We start from the raw sequence: 16474 nt of genomic DNA on the forward strand, positions 1-16474 counted from the left end.
CAGCAATAGAGAGCATTGTTTGCTTTGCCAGAAACAGTGTAATTGTTCCTTAAGCCAGTATGTTCTCTAACAGAACAAACTTATTAGAAAGAGGAAAAATATCATTTGCATGTGGGTTTTCTTTAAAAGATTAAAAACAAACAAACAAAAAACGTGTGAAATTGCTTTAATTTTTATGACAATCAGGCATTTCACGTGAAGTAAGCTCTGTTAAAGGTTTTTGAAAGTAGATTATTTTGTGCGTGACCAGTTCCCTAACAGAAGTTTCATAGGTTATGGAAAACAGAACAGCAGCATGCTTGGCTCAAGTTAATTACATTTATTCATTTGAAACATTATTCTCCAGTAGTGTTTGGGACAAGCAGAGAAAATACTGCAACCTTTTTTAGGCAGCATTTATCTATTTCAATTATTTTTGACAGTATGTATTGGTGTGTGCTTTAGCATCAGTGCTTTTCTATCGAGAGTTGGTAGCGCAAGCCTTTTAAACCACAAAGGGTAGCAGTACTTCAGCCAATCTGTGATAAAAGGGAAAAAATGAAATCACTATGGAAACTGCAGGAAGAATCTAAAAGCTTTCTTTATAAAGTAAACGTCTGATGTTTGTGACTGCGGGGGCAAAAAATTCATAAATCTGTACGATGCTATCATTTCTGATTTGTTATCGCAGCAAATGCCAAGTCTAAGCAGTCTGACCTTAGCCTTATTAAGTGCTTTCTTTTCAGATACAGTTATTATTTGACAATAGAGAGACCGCAGTGCTGCAAGGGGGAAAACTAATATATTTAAAATGTGTGCGTGTCTGCGTGCATGTATCTATCTATCTATCGATCTTTCTTTCTTTCCCCATGAAGCTTACGGAGCTGTGAGCGCTGAACGTGGGAACTTGGACTGCTATTCTGAGCAGATTTCAGAAAACTCTGTTGCGTCCCATTACGTGCCTGTCTTTGATCTCAAATTGAAAATCTTGGAGCCTCTTCCTCCAATCCAAAAGCAAATAAATAGTGAAAGAAAGAAACCTCTCTCCTCTCAGCAAGTAGGGCTGCCGCGACTGAAAAATGAAGGTGACAGTAATAGCTCTGATGAACCTGTTTGGACAACAGGCAGCAACAAATACCTGTCTCTGTGGAGGAGTTTAAGAGCACTGCAGAGATCCTCAGACAGTGCAGAGCCTCTTAGCTTACACAGGCCACTGTCTTTCTCTCAAAACAATACCAGCCAAGCTTCCTCCGTACTACAACTGAAGAGCTGCGGGAACAGGACAGTAACTAATACAGCTTTCAAATTTGAATCTCCTGGTCTTATTGAAAATTAAGAAATGAAAAAAGAAAAAAGAGAAGAAAAAGACATGAATTCTAAGCAAGATGAGGGATTTAGTAAGTATTTCTTTTTCGTTTGTTGCTTTAGCCTGGAGGTTACTTTTAGTCATATAACTTATAAGCAGGATTAGGGCTTTGAATGAGTTTGTGTTTTTGGTTAAGTTTTTTAATTATGGAAAAAAAACTAATGTCTGTTCCTACTTTCCCAACTTTGTTAGCTTTTGAATTGCTTTGTCTTGTTGCTTTGATGTAATTAGTGTATTAGGTTTGCAAGTCTGATGTTTTAAGGTGCTGAGAAGAGCACTGGTGTTCCTGGGCTCTTTGAATATAAACATACCCAGTGGTAAGACACATTACTAGATATTACTCATATATACACAACAGAAGGCTGTAGTATTTGTTTTAGTGTATTCATTTTAAAATATTGACCAAAGTCAGGTAAATACTTTCCAGCTACATGGTTCAAGCTCTGAAAGTAATGTGAATGTTTTAACTCGTACTGAGAAAGTTAACACATGAAGATTTAATCTGTGTCAGATGACAGCATGAAATTTTTTGGCAATAAATGCGAGAGATCAGAAGAATTCTTGGTTATATTCAAATTTCATGGTACATTGGTGAATGTTGCTATAACATGTACTTATGTTATTAACAGTAAGGTTTTTCAGGTGACTAGTAGAAAAAGAGAATACGATCCTTGTAAAAGCGAGTCAATCTTTCAGTAATAAATATAAATCCTAAGAAAGATATAGTTTGACTTATTGGCTTCATTGTAGCTTTTTATATGTATAATGGAAACCAATTATCTGTGGAGAAAATTTGACTTTGTGGAATGGAATTAAATTGCTTTTTAAAGGCTTTCTTAAACAGCACTAGCTGGAGGGAAGTCCAATAACATTTTTTGCTCTGAATAGTAATGACTTTGCTACATCAATAAATCATGTTGTATTCTGACTTTTATCAAAGATTCCGAGGAAGAAAACTACACATGGAGTCTCGAAGCTACAAGGGCAGCCCTGTCTGTGTTTTCTCTGACCAGCTACTTTACTATGGCCCTTTGAATGCAGCAATTCCTGTGAATCAGCAGTTAAAGCGGTAGGTCCACCTGGGCTTTGAGCTAACGAGAACAGTTACTAAATACAAATTCCTGATAACAGGTGAATTGTCAAACTGGAATATCTGTAATGTAGTCTGCCTACTTAAACCAGAGGAACTCTTTTCATCCCATTTGTACTGTGTTTTGTTTTCAGGAAAATTCTCATTCTGTTTATTTCTTGTCTTGACCTGGAACTGGGTACAAAATTGACTGTAATGATAAGTCTCTAAAATAGTTTAATTTACCCTATAATACACAAATATAGCCTGTGGTTGTAATTCACATACCAGCAGTTAGGTAAGTGTTAGGGCTTAGCGTTGAATGTAGGGAGGTATTGTGAAGTGTGTATTTGGGATTCAGAATCTGAAGAGTTATAAATGAAAAGCTTTATCCTTATTTTGAACCTCGATTCAGTCTGCTGATGTTAGCTCTAAAGTTATCGGGTGCTGAGGGGTGAGTGGGTTCAGAAGGATGGGGAGCATACACTGCCAACTTCTACCTATTTTTCCCAACAGATCATGTATCAAAAGTGTAATCTGTATGAGGAACATGAACTGGTGAAATGCATCTCTGATGCTACTTTCCTATGGTGTTATGTAGAATGTTTGTAATTATGTTGCTGAGTCCTAATCCCTGACATTTGCTATCACAGAGTATCTAGTGGAGAATGCAATACTCTAATTAATGTTTCTGTGATAGAGTCAGGGGGAAGAAAGGTTGTGCTGTTTTAGCAGAGCATTGTAAAGAAAAGCTATTATGTAAAATGTTGGGAAGCCTAAGGACACTTTTATCAACTGTAATATCTTGTTTTCTATCACAGTGAACAAATACAGTTAAGCCTATGTTAAACGTAAGTTTTTTTCTAACTAAATACTTTACTTTCCAATATCAGAAGCAAAACAAGCACTTGCTCCAGTTTAAATATTTCTATATCTTGATGTTTCCAAAATTATGTTTTTAAGTGTTTTCTCTGATAAATAATGCCTAATTACCACATTTTAAAGAAATTTATTTTTTATAAAAGAAAAATATCAATGCTTTCACATATCATGTTTTGCAATAACTTTTATATGAAAGAAAAGAAGATCAAAACAAAGTCAGTAAAATCTGAATTGCAGTTCATAAATATTGCCTTGTGCCATATTCATTTGTACAGAGAACAAACCACAAACATTGTGAAGTTGTAAACCTGATTTTTGATCACAGGGAGACACCACTTTTTCTAGGTTGTCTGCAAACTAAGGCAAAAGGTTAATTGAGGTGATGTGCTGGGGTACATGATGTTTCACCTGTGTAACAGTTAGGTACTGAAACTTTTTGCTTTTTTATATTTGGTATGAATAATCTCTTAATATAAAGCTATTTACTAAAGAATTATTAAATTGGCATTTCTGAAGGAAAATGGGTGCACGATGGTGGAATGTGGCTTTGTTTGTGCAAGTCAGACTTTGTGTACTAGCTGAAAAATCACTACAGTTGTGTGATCAGAAGTGATGTCCTCAGACAAGGGGTTACTATGCAGGGCAGGCATGGCTTTCTTTCTCCTGAGAAATCTGTTGAAGCTGTTCAGATAGCCTCTTTTGTATGAGATGAGATATTCATCATTGTGCTCATAACGCACACCTTGCTTTTCCTCCCACTTTAGCAACAGATCTGTGCTTGTGTGCTTTTGTTGTTCAAAGAATATATATATATATATATATATATGTATTTTGTGCTGCTCCGTATGAAGAAACTTTGCCCTTTACAAAATTCACAGTGTGCACTTTGTAGCAAGGTGGCTGCTATCAGCTTTTTGTGGTAGACTTGACTGGAAGGAAGGGTCATCTTCCTGCCCAGAGGCAGCCATCAGAGAGTACAGAAGGTCTTTGGAAAGTATTTTTCCTCCAGTATTGTTTCAAAATCTAAAGAAAGCTGTTTCCCTCACGGACGCAGGCTGGGGATGATTCCAGCAAAAACAGCAAGGGTTTCTGGGGAGGAAGTCAGGCGCTCACAGAAAGCACAGATTTCTCCATCCTCCCACATGGTGTCCGGCTCAAATTATCTCACTGTGAAAAGTTTTCATTCTCTCACAACCTCCTGTTTTTTAATACCGCGTTGTTTTGAATGGTATGTGCTACCCAGTCAAGAGGCAATTGCAACAGCAATGGGAGACACCACTCAGGGAAGAGTATCTCAGGCTATAGAGCTGAGCAAGGTCTTGCCAAAGGCTGGTACTATATGTGACTGTGCTCAGAAGCCTCACGTGATCTACAGCTGTGCTTGAGACCTTTCTCAGGGTGGTGTTGATGGTCCTCACTTTGCAGTGCCATCAGCACAGTGGGCAGAGTAGAGAGAAGAGCCGGGTTGTTCTCAGCTGTTGTAGTTGGGGTCTTGTGGCTAGCTTGTCAGCTGGCATGGGTCCTCCAACACCCAGCAGCACAGAGGCTGCCTGGCAGGCAGTCTTTCAGCGATTTTTAGTTGTGTGTTAGGTTTTAGTGGCCAGTCACTGGTTTGCTCGAAAGAGAAAGGGCAGAGACACAGAATGCTTCGGAATTTGTAATGAAATCATGTTTTATTGAAGAACACTATAGATTTGTAAATATATTTTTAATTCAGAGCTTTCTTTCTGCACAATGCTGAGCACTTCTGTAAGGTAATGAGGAAAAGTATAGTCCAGGGGATGTCTCAGTTTCTAACAGCTGATATTCTCATTGGCGTAAATCAGATAGTGTGTGACAAAGCAGCAGCAGGGTTTGTGAATACCGAGTCCAGCTTCTTTAAAATGCAACTACTGGTCCAGGGGTGCTCTGCTGCACAGAGTGCATTGCCCTGAATAACACGTATTTGCTTTCTTGCTGGTCTGCTCATTTCTTGCTGCACTGCAAGAGCCTTGAAAAGCACCAAATGCCTGGAAGTTCTGTAGAAGACTAACCAAATTCTCAAAGATGAAGAAAAACTTACTGTGAAATGCTATAAAATGACCATAGGCAAATTGTCAAACTAAGCGCATGCAGATTTATATGATGTTCCTGAAAAAGTGATTATTTATATAATTGTTGATGAGACTTGTCTGAATTCATAGCATCTGCCAGGTTAAAATATGGCTTTTGACATCATGTCTCTAATTTGCAATTGTGTTAGCAGTCTGGTTATTCAAAACAAACCTACAAATCTGTATTTTACAAATCACATTTTATTGCTGTGGGAAAAATGGTGTAATCTTCAACTGTCACACTTCAAAATTGCTTTAGAGCAATTCAGTCAACCTGCCCCAAAGCAAGTATGCACATTCTACTGTAGCCTGCTTGAAATAAAATTAAGACTGGTTTAGAATGAAGAAGGGAGAAAAGTGTGTTTAAAGGTGAGGTATAAACCTGGGCTGAGCTTATCCAATATTTAACCAGGACACAGAATCTTAAGTCCTTCAAATAATAACACATTACTTGCTAAAAGTCAAGCACTGAACATAAACGTCAAGACATATTATCTAACAGCTTCCTTCGCTGTTTTTGTGAATACATTCTTAAGCTCTATCTCTTACTAAATAGAAATCCTTTTCATGTAAGTAAAATCAGCTTACCAAAAAATAAGATCATTGTAAGACTGAGTATCTGCTTCCTCTCTCTGGTGCCAATTGTCTAGGTATGTCCGTGCTCTAACACACTTCTGTGTCGGAGACCCTATCTTCACTTCCAGCCAGGGCTGAAAACCGATTGCTGGTGGAAAATCACCCAGCCTGTGGTGAAGCACTTGCACTAAACTGCAATTTAAATTTTTATAACTGAAGTATTTATGCAAAAATGAATGGTGTCTCTTCAAATTCTTTTATTTCCTTGTGAACTATGAGAATTAAGGTGTCAGAACAGGAGTCATTTACCTCACAGAGCTGGAATCCTGTTTTACAGCTGAAGTGTGCTGCTGATGTGTTGCCCAGAACTAGGCTAGATCAGATTCCAAAATAAAAATCAATGCATCTAGATGTATATAGGATTTCTTCCCATGTATGTGAAACCTGAAACACTTTCCTTAACAGAACCAGGATGATGCACCGATGTTCTCATGTTGTTTTCTTTTTTTTTTTTCCTGCCTTCCCAGCCCCTCCTTCTCTGGAACAGAAGGAGACCTTTGTAAAAAGTAAAGCACTAGTAAATAAAGAGTTAAAATGAAGGCAGGCTCACTGGTTTGTTGAGATCTGTCAGAGTCTGAGTGGCTGGCTACATATCTGTCTGAGGAACAATAGCTACCTGTATTCTGCACGGGCTGCTGGGCAGGCACTAGCAAGCAGGAGGTCTGCCTCCGCTAGAGCCCCACTAGTGGGAATCCCTACTGACAGCCCTGCTTCGCACTGGGGAGGGGGAAAGCAGAACCTTGTCTGCTCGTTGACGAGGGACAGAGCTTTGATAGCTCTTCTCCAGCCCTGACTTGGCCCAAGGTTTAGATTCTCCGTCCCGAAATCCGCGGGCTCTCCTTGCTCCTACACGCACCCACTCACACACACCCCTTTGCCAGCAGATCCGTGTCACGGCTGTAACTGAGGCACACAGCAATAAACATAGCAGAACCAATCTCCATGGTGGCAAGAGGGGGCACTGGAGGTGACAACAATGGAGAAGGATCTTTCTGCTGACAAGTTTTAGGTAAGAGAGACTATTTATACTCACAGACGCGTATTTTATAGCCTTCTAAATAAGTTAGAAATTGTTAGCTTTCAGATGCGCTGGGTTATAGAAGTGTTTCAGTTTACTGCAGTATCCAGGCTGTTACTAGCTTGTAAAACTGTGCTTGCATGCTTTGTGTTATGAGACTGTTTGCAGGAAGCAGGCAGGGGTTTTGCATTGAAGCAGTGGCTACTATAGTTACGTTCTAAAAAATAAGGAGTTTCTAGCATTTTTGCTTTTAAAATTATCTGTGAAGATGTATTCTGACTGAGTTAAAATAATGCTTAGTTGTAATAAATGTCCATGTGCAATAAAATGCTGTGTAGCTGATAGTACACATGCAATATTAAAACAGTGCTCCCTCAACCCTAATTCGTAATTATTTTTACACTCTTAACTGCACTGAGGTCAGAGAGTTTTAAAAATTAATGAGGTTCCCTGCTGAGTTCAAATAGTATAATCTACATGAGTTGTTGCTGCGGAGGACTGAAATTATTTCTGCATATTGTTATTGTAGGTGTAGAACTCTCATTTTAAAATACCGCTTTTGAACATTTTCTTTAAATGACAGTTTAGGCAAGCTGCAGTAAGAGGGGAATGATTATCTATTTTTAGTAATGAGAAACTGTGCAGGAAAAACAGAGTATAGAAGGACAATATGATGCAAACATTTGTGAGGTATGTTTTCTGATCTCCTATGTCAAATCTGTGTTAGATTCCTGCAGCTGTGTGCAGTGTTACCTATTTACAAATATCTTCTGCGCTAGGGAGAGGAAGAACAACAATACCTGCTGCTTTGTGTGTGAAGGATGTAGTAGGTTGCCTATGTGTTTTGCAACATTGAAAAGTATTGTTGGAGTGCTTCAAAATATATATGAGAGAGAATAGCGATTGCGTGAAAAGAGGCAATCAAAACAAAATGACGTACCATGTCTTTTCCTGGAAACGCCAGACAGATAGTATCACCAGTACTCCTGGAAAGTTGAATTTGCTGAATATCCTCAAATGGATGGACTGGAAAAGAAAAGGGGAGGGAGCTGTTTGCTATGTGATTTCCATACTGAAATAATGACAAAGTTTCATCCGGCAAGATTTAAAGCATTGTTTATATTTATTATAATCTACAGGGCATTATGTTTAAATGGGAATCATTTTAAAGCTGAATATACTGCAATCAGCACTAAAGACGCCTTGCACTCGGTCTTCCATTTGTAAGACCCACTCTGAGCTTCCTGTGATACATTGTCATGTAAATACGGTGCAGCAAGGGAAAGCGGCACTATGGAGATTCAATTTACTTTGAAAGTTGTTCATTATGGAAGGGATGAATGTTATTTATTTGATGTGAATCAAAGGCTAGAAATGACTTTTTCACTGTGAAGTCTATTGTGATGGCTGCAGCGTGATCTAATCTTTTTAATTTTGGCTTTCACACCAGTGGAGATGAAAAGAGATCTGAGCTCATTTATTGGTTGCTAAGTCTTACTAGAGGCCTAAGTACCATTCTTGGTTGCTATGGCCAATCTGACCTCAATCTATGCAGTTTTAGGGACTTAGCAATCCCTTTTTTATTTAGGAGCATGTACCTTGATTTATGTCCAAAATTGTGCCTGAATGTCTTTGTCTAGAAGTGATAAATGGCGGTGTACAATTCATCAGTTCTTACAAGTAAACACTGCTGTCCCACTAAAAATATGTTTTGTTCTGAGTTAATGGTATGGAACAAGCCAGTCTCCACAAACAGCTATCTTTTATTGTAGAAAGCCTCTGAAACTTGGAGCAAAGTGAAGGAAACTGGCATTCATCTTCTCTTCCATTAGCATTTCATTTGTGCTCTCTGGTGATGAGACTGGATGTCAGCTGACAATGAAAGGCTAGCGTTCTGTTTCCCTGCTTGAATCAATTATGAATTTATTTATTCTGTGCAGATATTAAAAAGTCAGGAATACAATTTCTCATGCCATTTGTCTGCTGCTTCATTATTACTAACTGTAAAAACATTTGCAGTCAAATAAACTGTGGCTTGGCTCTAGGACATTCCCAGTTTCTTAGACAAGTTCCTTGTATTCAAGTAATGTCAGATATTTGCTACTACCAGACATGTGCTGCTTATGTGATTCTTACTGGGACTTAGAATTCCTTTCACTATGAACTGTTCTAACAGGTAATTAAGAACCTAAAGATTTTTAATACTCTGAGCAGCAATAATTTTGTTGTACCAGAATTTCTGGTAGCCATTCATAACGTACATAAAACAAGCAGATGTAAAAATAAATACTCAATAGCAGAAGCTATCTTTTAATGAAGTATTAATAAATTAAAAAAATATGAAAAGTTTGTTAATATGATTTCTACTAACTTGTCTACTACTCCATAGAGAGGGAAGTCAGATCAGTTGTTTATTTTAGTACTTGACAGGGTATTGCCGAAGCAAACAAGCAAATAAGACCATTTGCTCCTTAATAATGTAATGAATATGTTTCCACAGTAGAGTTCAATGTAGCTAAGCAGCTGTGAAGCAAAAATAATTCAACTGTGCTCATGTTAAAACTAGTACACTTGAACTAAAAGTGCTATTTCCCAAAACCTATTTTTTCATTGCTTACTTTCAAGAATAGCATAACAGTGAGCCTTAGGATTTTTATTGAGCCACTGTGCCAATATTTTTTTTGCCTTCTTGAGGTGATTTTTAAAATTTGAATCGACAGTGGTGACAGATTTTCTCAGTGTACTCTGTAGATAATAATTATCAGATTAAATTCAAAAAGAAATGGAATTTGCAAAGCTTTTTGGAACTACTGAGCTGCCTTTCAGTGTTAGATTGATAGCTGAGTTTGCAGAAGCAATTCCTTGGGGTTTGTTCACAATAGTGCTACTGCTTCAGCTCTTCGAAGAGCAGCAGTTATTACTAGCTATTCCTACAAATGGCTTAAGAGACAAGTGACAAAACTAACCTGGGCTTTCCTTTTGAAAAGGTTCTTTAGAATAGTCAGATGTTCATACACTGTCTGTTTGCTTACAATCAGAGACTGTTAAGCAAGTACTGCTCACTTTACAGTAGACCTTTTGAATTTTTCATTTGAGAATAACCAAAAGAAAAAACCCAAACACTACTGGATGTTTTAAAAATGGTTTTGAAAGGGAAATGTCCTGGAAAAACATGTAAAAAATGCTAAGAAGATAACATTTATTTTGTGTTTGACAATATTTCAATGCTAGTTTTAACCAAATAAGGGAAAACAGCCAGTTCTTTAATTCTATTAAAAAAAAAAAGTGCGTAATGATTAAAGAAGTTGCATTGAATGGTACATACGTTTTGTCTTTTTTACACCAGTATTTAAGTCAACTAGTTTCAGCAAACACAGGCAGACACTGCTTTTGGAATAAGTATAGAATCAGTGGACGTTCTTTGTCCTTGTTTTTTTAGATTTCCTTTTTCTGAATACAAACGTGGTCACTAAAACAGTTGCTTCAGATCTGTAGAACTTGACTTGCAAAAGGAGAACACAGAAATTATGTCTTCTTGTTTTAGTCGTACATAATACAGCAGCATTTATTAGCCAAAAAAATATCACCGTCATCACATTGGAGAAGAAAAATGTGATAGAAATATACCAATACATTTTCTGGGCCTCCCTTCAGCTTATGAAACAAGTTTCCATTACTGGTGTTACAGTTTAATTTTTGTAACAGACTTTCCATTTATTAAACATTATGTAAGAAAGATGCATGAAATTGCAAATTGTTGAAGGAGAAGAGGAAAGTTTTTTCTGCTTCTTTTACTCAGTTGTCCATTGTGAGTAAAGTTAATCATTATTCTTTCTCATCACCAGCTACCTTATCGACTATCGTGTAGTCCAAGTTTTGAAACAAAGGTATAACATTCAAGAAATCAGTATTTCAGCTTTTTAAAATGCATGATTTTGCATGTAATCTTGCAGACAATTTATAGAGGGTTTGGATATATACAGTGTAACTTCCCCCTTGACAATATTAGCTAGACTTACATCCTGGAAGAGAATAGGAGAAGAAATTATAATACAACGCATAAAAGTGATGCATACACATAAGTGTATATATTTTTATAATTTTATTTCCCTCATGTTCTTCGTGAGATTTATGCATGTTCTCTTGTGTGTCCCCAGAGTAAGCAAGGTGTGACATGCAAAGCTGGTTGACATGTTTGGATGAAGCCAAAGCTGTTTATGAATTAATTCCTTGATTATACCTACATGGCATAGGGCTACTAATTTATTCTTGTGTCTGTCCACTGGACTTCAAGTATTTGTCTCTTTCTTGGGATGTCTCATTGACTTAAATGTCATGGGAGTTGGAAGTAGAATCTGAGTGACTTGCCTGGTTTTTATTTTACCTGCAGAAAAAGGCTTTAAAGTTTGATGCCATATGGCAGTATCTCAAATCTTTTTTAACATCTGATGGTTCTTGACTGAATAATCACCAGCATGTTATCCATCCTCTGCACTGGACATCTTTCCAGTCTTTGATATTGTCTGCATATCGCTTTACAGGCAGAAAATGCCTGAGAACAGAGTCGTTGGGGTGAAATAATTCATTACTCAGTATTAGTCTTCCTTCACACTATATTAAAAATATGAAAGGTATTAAAAATAAAAAAAGCAACTAAGGTAAGCAAAGGTAACTTTGTGACTGTCTGATTCTGAGCTCATGATCAGCCTTAATTTTTGGCACCTCTTCTGTTCGTTATTTAATTTTGTACTCTATCATAATTTTTATGATTAGTATCTGTGTTTTTATGTATGTATGTAGCGTGTGTGGTCAGTGTACATCTTGTCAGAATTACAGCTTTATGTAACATCTATTTAGTTGAAATAATGGGGCAATCAGAATAAACTCTCAAGGTTGTCTTGAATATTGTTACCCATATTGTTTATCTGCTTTAAATCAGTAGGTTCTACCAGAACCTGGCTGAGTGAGAGCAGCATTCTTTGTGCACCAATTTCATCATCTTCAATCATTCTGATAATACTATTGACCAATGATGTCAAATGTTTTCAGGCCCCAAACACTGAATGATGCGTAGGTCTCCATACCAAATGTGAGGGTGAAGCCATTGCTATCTCTTTGGATTGAGACCTTCTGGGGAAGCTGCTGAGTAACGCGACTCCACTTGAACTGTGTCCTGAGCTGTCCCCCACTGAACAGTGCTCAGATGGCTGCTGGGATCACCTGACAGCGAGACCTTGCTTGGCAGCCGAGTGGCTGTGTGCCTGGAGGAGCCAGAGCTTTTGAAGTAGCTCAGCTGACCTGGGCCTGCAGTGCCCTCCCAGAAGCACTGGTCCTCCCTCCTCTTTGTTGCAGAAATGACTTCTGAAGCTCGCAGACCAGCTGAAAGCTAATCTGTCTTTTCTTTACCTGGTAGGGTTAGCTTTCAGGCAAATCAATCGCCTGATCCAGCTGACTGCACGGCTGCTCAAGCCCCTGTGTCAGTGTGAGAGGCAGCTGTGCCACACCATAAATTTTGGGAGGGCTGCTCGGTTCCTTGGCCTGTGCAGGCACAGGACATCTGTGAGCTGGGCCACTGCTTGCGGGAATGTGGACCCAGTGCACTGTGCTGGCCACCTTGCTTCTCTGCTGCCACCCACCTCAGTGGTTTCCCGCATCAAATACTGATGAGTACTGGGGTGACTTCTTTCTTTTATGATTATTTTTTCTCCGTTGCCCTTGCATCTTTATAGGGTTTTGATAGTTTTTGTTGCTTGAGCCTGGAAATGTAATTTCTTGCAAAACTACATAGATTAGTCTGCAGATCTGTCTCCTAGACAAAGATGCTACTCTCCTATTGAACCTGAATGAACTCTAAGACACCCTTGGTTCCAAATTCAGCTCTTAATGATGTCAATGCTGTTCTCTGAGTAAACTGCAAGTAAGCTTCTAAAATGGGTAGACTACGTCTTCCAGAGGTGTCTCTGACCTCTGTGGGCTTTTCTGTAGCTCATCAAGGTATTTCCTTCAGCTTATTTTGCTTTTATTCAGTCTTCATGTTATTGATTACATCCCTCTCTTTTAGAGAAGCAAGTAAGTTTGCGCTTTCATTTCTTGTTGGTAATTCCTCAAGCACTTCCACAAAATCTTCTTTATCTTCAATAACAGCTGTCATCCTTCCTCTAGGCCTGCGGCATCAGAAGATGGTGTCAGCGTATTCATTGCTGATGGCATGGGCTTGAATCTGAACAAATTCATTGTTGCAATGTTATTCTCAGCTTCTAGCATTACATTTTTAAATATTGCTGCATAAACTCTCCAATTTAGGTAGCAGTGTGATCTGAACCAATAACTCGTATAGCAATCTTATTTTCATTACTTCTTAATTTCGTCATTTCAAAATCTAAATTCCTGTTACTCTGCCAGGACTCTCGCATCTGAGAGCAGAAAGCTGAAGCCCCAAGGCCTCAACTTGGCCATCAACTGAAAGCTGTTGTTTTGGAAACTGAGCTCCTTGGTGGAAACTGCACCAGTCTTCAATTTGATGTTTAACTATTATAGTTACCTAGGTTTCCATGACTGAGGAAATACAGCAAATTAAGACAGAGAATGTGGTGCAGGTACTGTAAGATTCTTCATCAACTAAACACATTCTTATCTCAGCACATCTCAGTAGGACTGTTGCATTCTCCCAGATAGGAATTGCACTGTCCTGTACCAGGAAAACTGATAGGAGAAGAATTTGTTTTTCCTTCTATGATGAAAATGCAAATACAGACTTATCATTCAGTGAAAAGCGATAGGCACTAAAATATGAAGATCCATATTACTGGGCATTGTTGCACCACAAATTATGCCTTTGAAATATTTTATTGGAAAATAAATTGTTTACTGCTAGGCCAAAGAGCACAATTTTAGAAAATTGCTTTCTGGAGGAAGGAGCTATTAAGTGCTTTGGACACTTGCAAATGTAAATATGTGTCTACTGATATTGTCAAAAATAGCAGTCTTCTTGAGAAGTACCTTGAGATCACCACTATCTGTACTCGGTGTATTGATTCAAAATTGTTACTGAACAAAAGTGACATTCTTCCTTTTAGTTCATCACCTTCCATATTCATGAAATTCACTTAAAATCTTTGTACTCGCACATTCTTCATATCTAGAAATCCTTCACAACTCTAGATGTTACAAAAGCCTTTTATGCATAATGCATTCCTGCAGTATGGTACACATTTTGACTTTGTTTGCTCTAGCATTTCATTAAAAACTATAGATGTAGAACATCTATAGCTTATGTATTGTGGGTGTATGTTACAATCCACTCACATGTTAATCGTGCTTGTTATGCAATCCCTAGGCCTACACACACCCATCATCACAAACTGTTCTGTAACGTATAGTTTGATGTTTTAATACGTACATGTTTCATGTAGAGCTTGAGGCTTTCATACAGAGGAAAAATAAAACATTCAATTCTATTTCTTCTAGATTGTCAGGTGAACTGGCATGCTTTGGGAACATCTCTTGAACAGGAACTGTCTGGAGGGCCTAGTAGATACAAAGAGAAGGAATCATGTTCAGCTATTATTGCAGCATTTCTCAGACATGTAAGGATAGCCCCTCCTTTCTTTGGTTTTCCACGCGTTAGATTTTGCCACTTCTTATTCCACATTGAGTGAGTGTTTCCATAGGCTTCCTTGTTGTTAGCAAGTTGGTGGCAGCCTTTATTGTGTTTTTGTATCCATAACCAACTTCTCCGTATTGGGGTATGCCTGAGAGAAGATGAGATTTATTTTAAGAACAATTTGCTCTAACTGAAATGATATTAGGTGTGGTTGACAGAGGAGCCACACTGAGTGACTTTCTCACTGAACATGCCTGCTCTTTTAGATCAGAAGAATTCACCATTCTGTAGTTTTCAGCAGTCCCCTTGGGCAGTCTGTAAGGAGTAATACTTTCTCTTGCATTTGACTAGTCAGTTTGGGTCACCTAGTGACTCATGACTGTCATCTCAGTGTCACCTTTTTGGTATATTCCAGTAGGGATACAGGTGGTGCAAAAGTTGCAGCAAGTTTTTATTTTAAAAAAGATAGCTGCTCATTAATTTGCATACCATTTAAATAAAAATAATGAATACAAAGTACTTTCCCTCTATAAAATAAGGGATTGATGTTGGAAGGAGCTTTCTTCTTCGCAGATGAGCTTATTAAATAGAAAAATACCATTGGCAAAAGGCCTTCAAAGTGTATATTTTCCTGGTACCCATAATGCTAAACAACATCTCTGAATATTCAGATTGTTGTGTTTTTTCCCTCTATATTCCTTCCCACAGGAATATGAGTGAGAATCTCCACTATACTTCTCTGGAAACAAGGAAAATGGTCCAAGAACTGAATAAGTCCTCTGTTGAGTAGCCATCTGCCTTTTGCTATGCTGATAATGCAAATAGATACCTTTTCCCATTTAAATGATTTTCCAACTTTTATGGGTTTTAGTTTGAGGTCTCCATCCCAGCCCACCTATGAATTCATCTGGGCATGATGGAGAAAAGGGAAGATCTTCTGTGGAAGCAGCTGTTGTTTGGACCAGCTACTACTCCAGCCTGTGCAATATGACATTGTTTTATATATCTCTTTTATATAACTGCTTTCTTTATGGTGAAACTAGCAGTGCAAACCTTAGCACTTAAGCAGAGCTGCCGTTATCATCCACATGCGTGTCCAACTGGTTTTCGTATCGACTGAATTTGAGGACTTTCTGATAGAGGCAGGCAATGCTGCAGTGATGGTTTCTATGGAAACAAGTGTGAGATGAGAAGCAACTAATAAGAGCTCAACTCAGCCAGCTCCTGGATGGTGATTTAAAAATACGGACTTTTAAAAATAACCCTTTACCTTATTCCCCCCCCCCCATTTAATCTTTGTTTCTGAAGAAAGGGTTCAGAAAGGCAGTGGGTTGCTAGCAGCAATGAATGAGAGTTCTCACTCATCTCTTTCATCTGTTGGCTGTCATGCAAGAGCTGTAAGTAGCAGTTTACTAAAACTGGCTGCTGGCTTAGAAAGCGTGTAGTAATTGTAATTTTGGACTGGAAGAAAACGTGAAAGGCATTTTAAAGGTGTTCTTCCATTCCTGTTTTCATCCTTTTGAATTCAATGACTTCAAGGGTGGCACAAAGGCACTTTCTAAAGCGTGAAGTTACACTGGATGCTAAGTCTGTCAGAATGTGTGCGTATCTTGCTGCATGCAAAATACTGTTTTTTATGTTGTTACCTGTATTGCAAACATAATCTAGGTCTATTATTCCTTTTAATCTATTTAGTTCCTTTCTATCTTTCCCTCCACTAGCCTCTCATGGGCAAGTTCTTATTTGTGGACCCATAATGATTCAAGAAAAATTATGTGAAGGTTTTTCTAAAGAAAGATCTTGAAAGCGGGTTATTATGTTTCAGTGA

At 38.1% G+C, this 16474-nt stretch overlaps 1 long non-coding RNA gene across 1 annotated transcript in view; it reads left to right on the forward strand.

The window, feature by feature from the left end:
* Positions 1-934: 934 nt before the first annotated feature.
* Positions 935-16474, forward strand: part of LOC136052521 (uncharacterized) — a 53362-nt gene continuing 37822 nt past the window's right edge. The window contains exons 1-2 of the long non-coding RNA XR_010622552.1: positions 935-1376; positions 2286-2414. This is a non-coding gene — a long non-coding RNA (uncharacterized LOC136052521). The remainder of the gene's footprint in view (positions 1377-2285; positions 2415-16474) is intronic.

This window comes from Cyrtonyx montezumae, unplaced genomic scaffold, assembly GCF_038088225.1.
Source record: "Cyrtonyx montezumae isolate F1298 unplaced genomic scaffold, pur_monq_1.0 scaffold_3, whole genome shotgun sequence".
Classification (NCBI taxonomy): domain Eukaryota; kingdom Metazoa; phylum Chordata; class Aves; order Galliformes; family Odontophoridae; genus Cyrtonyx; species Cyrtonyx montezumae.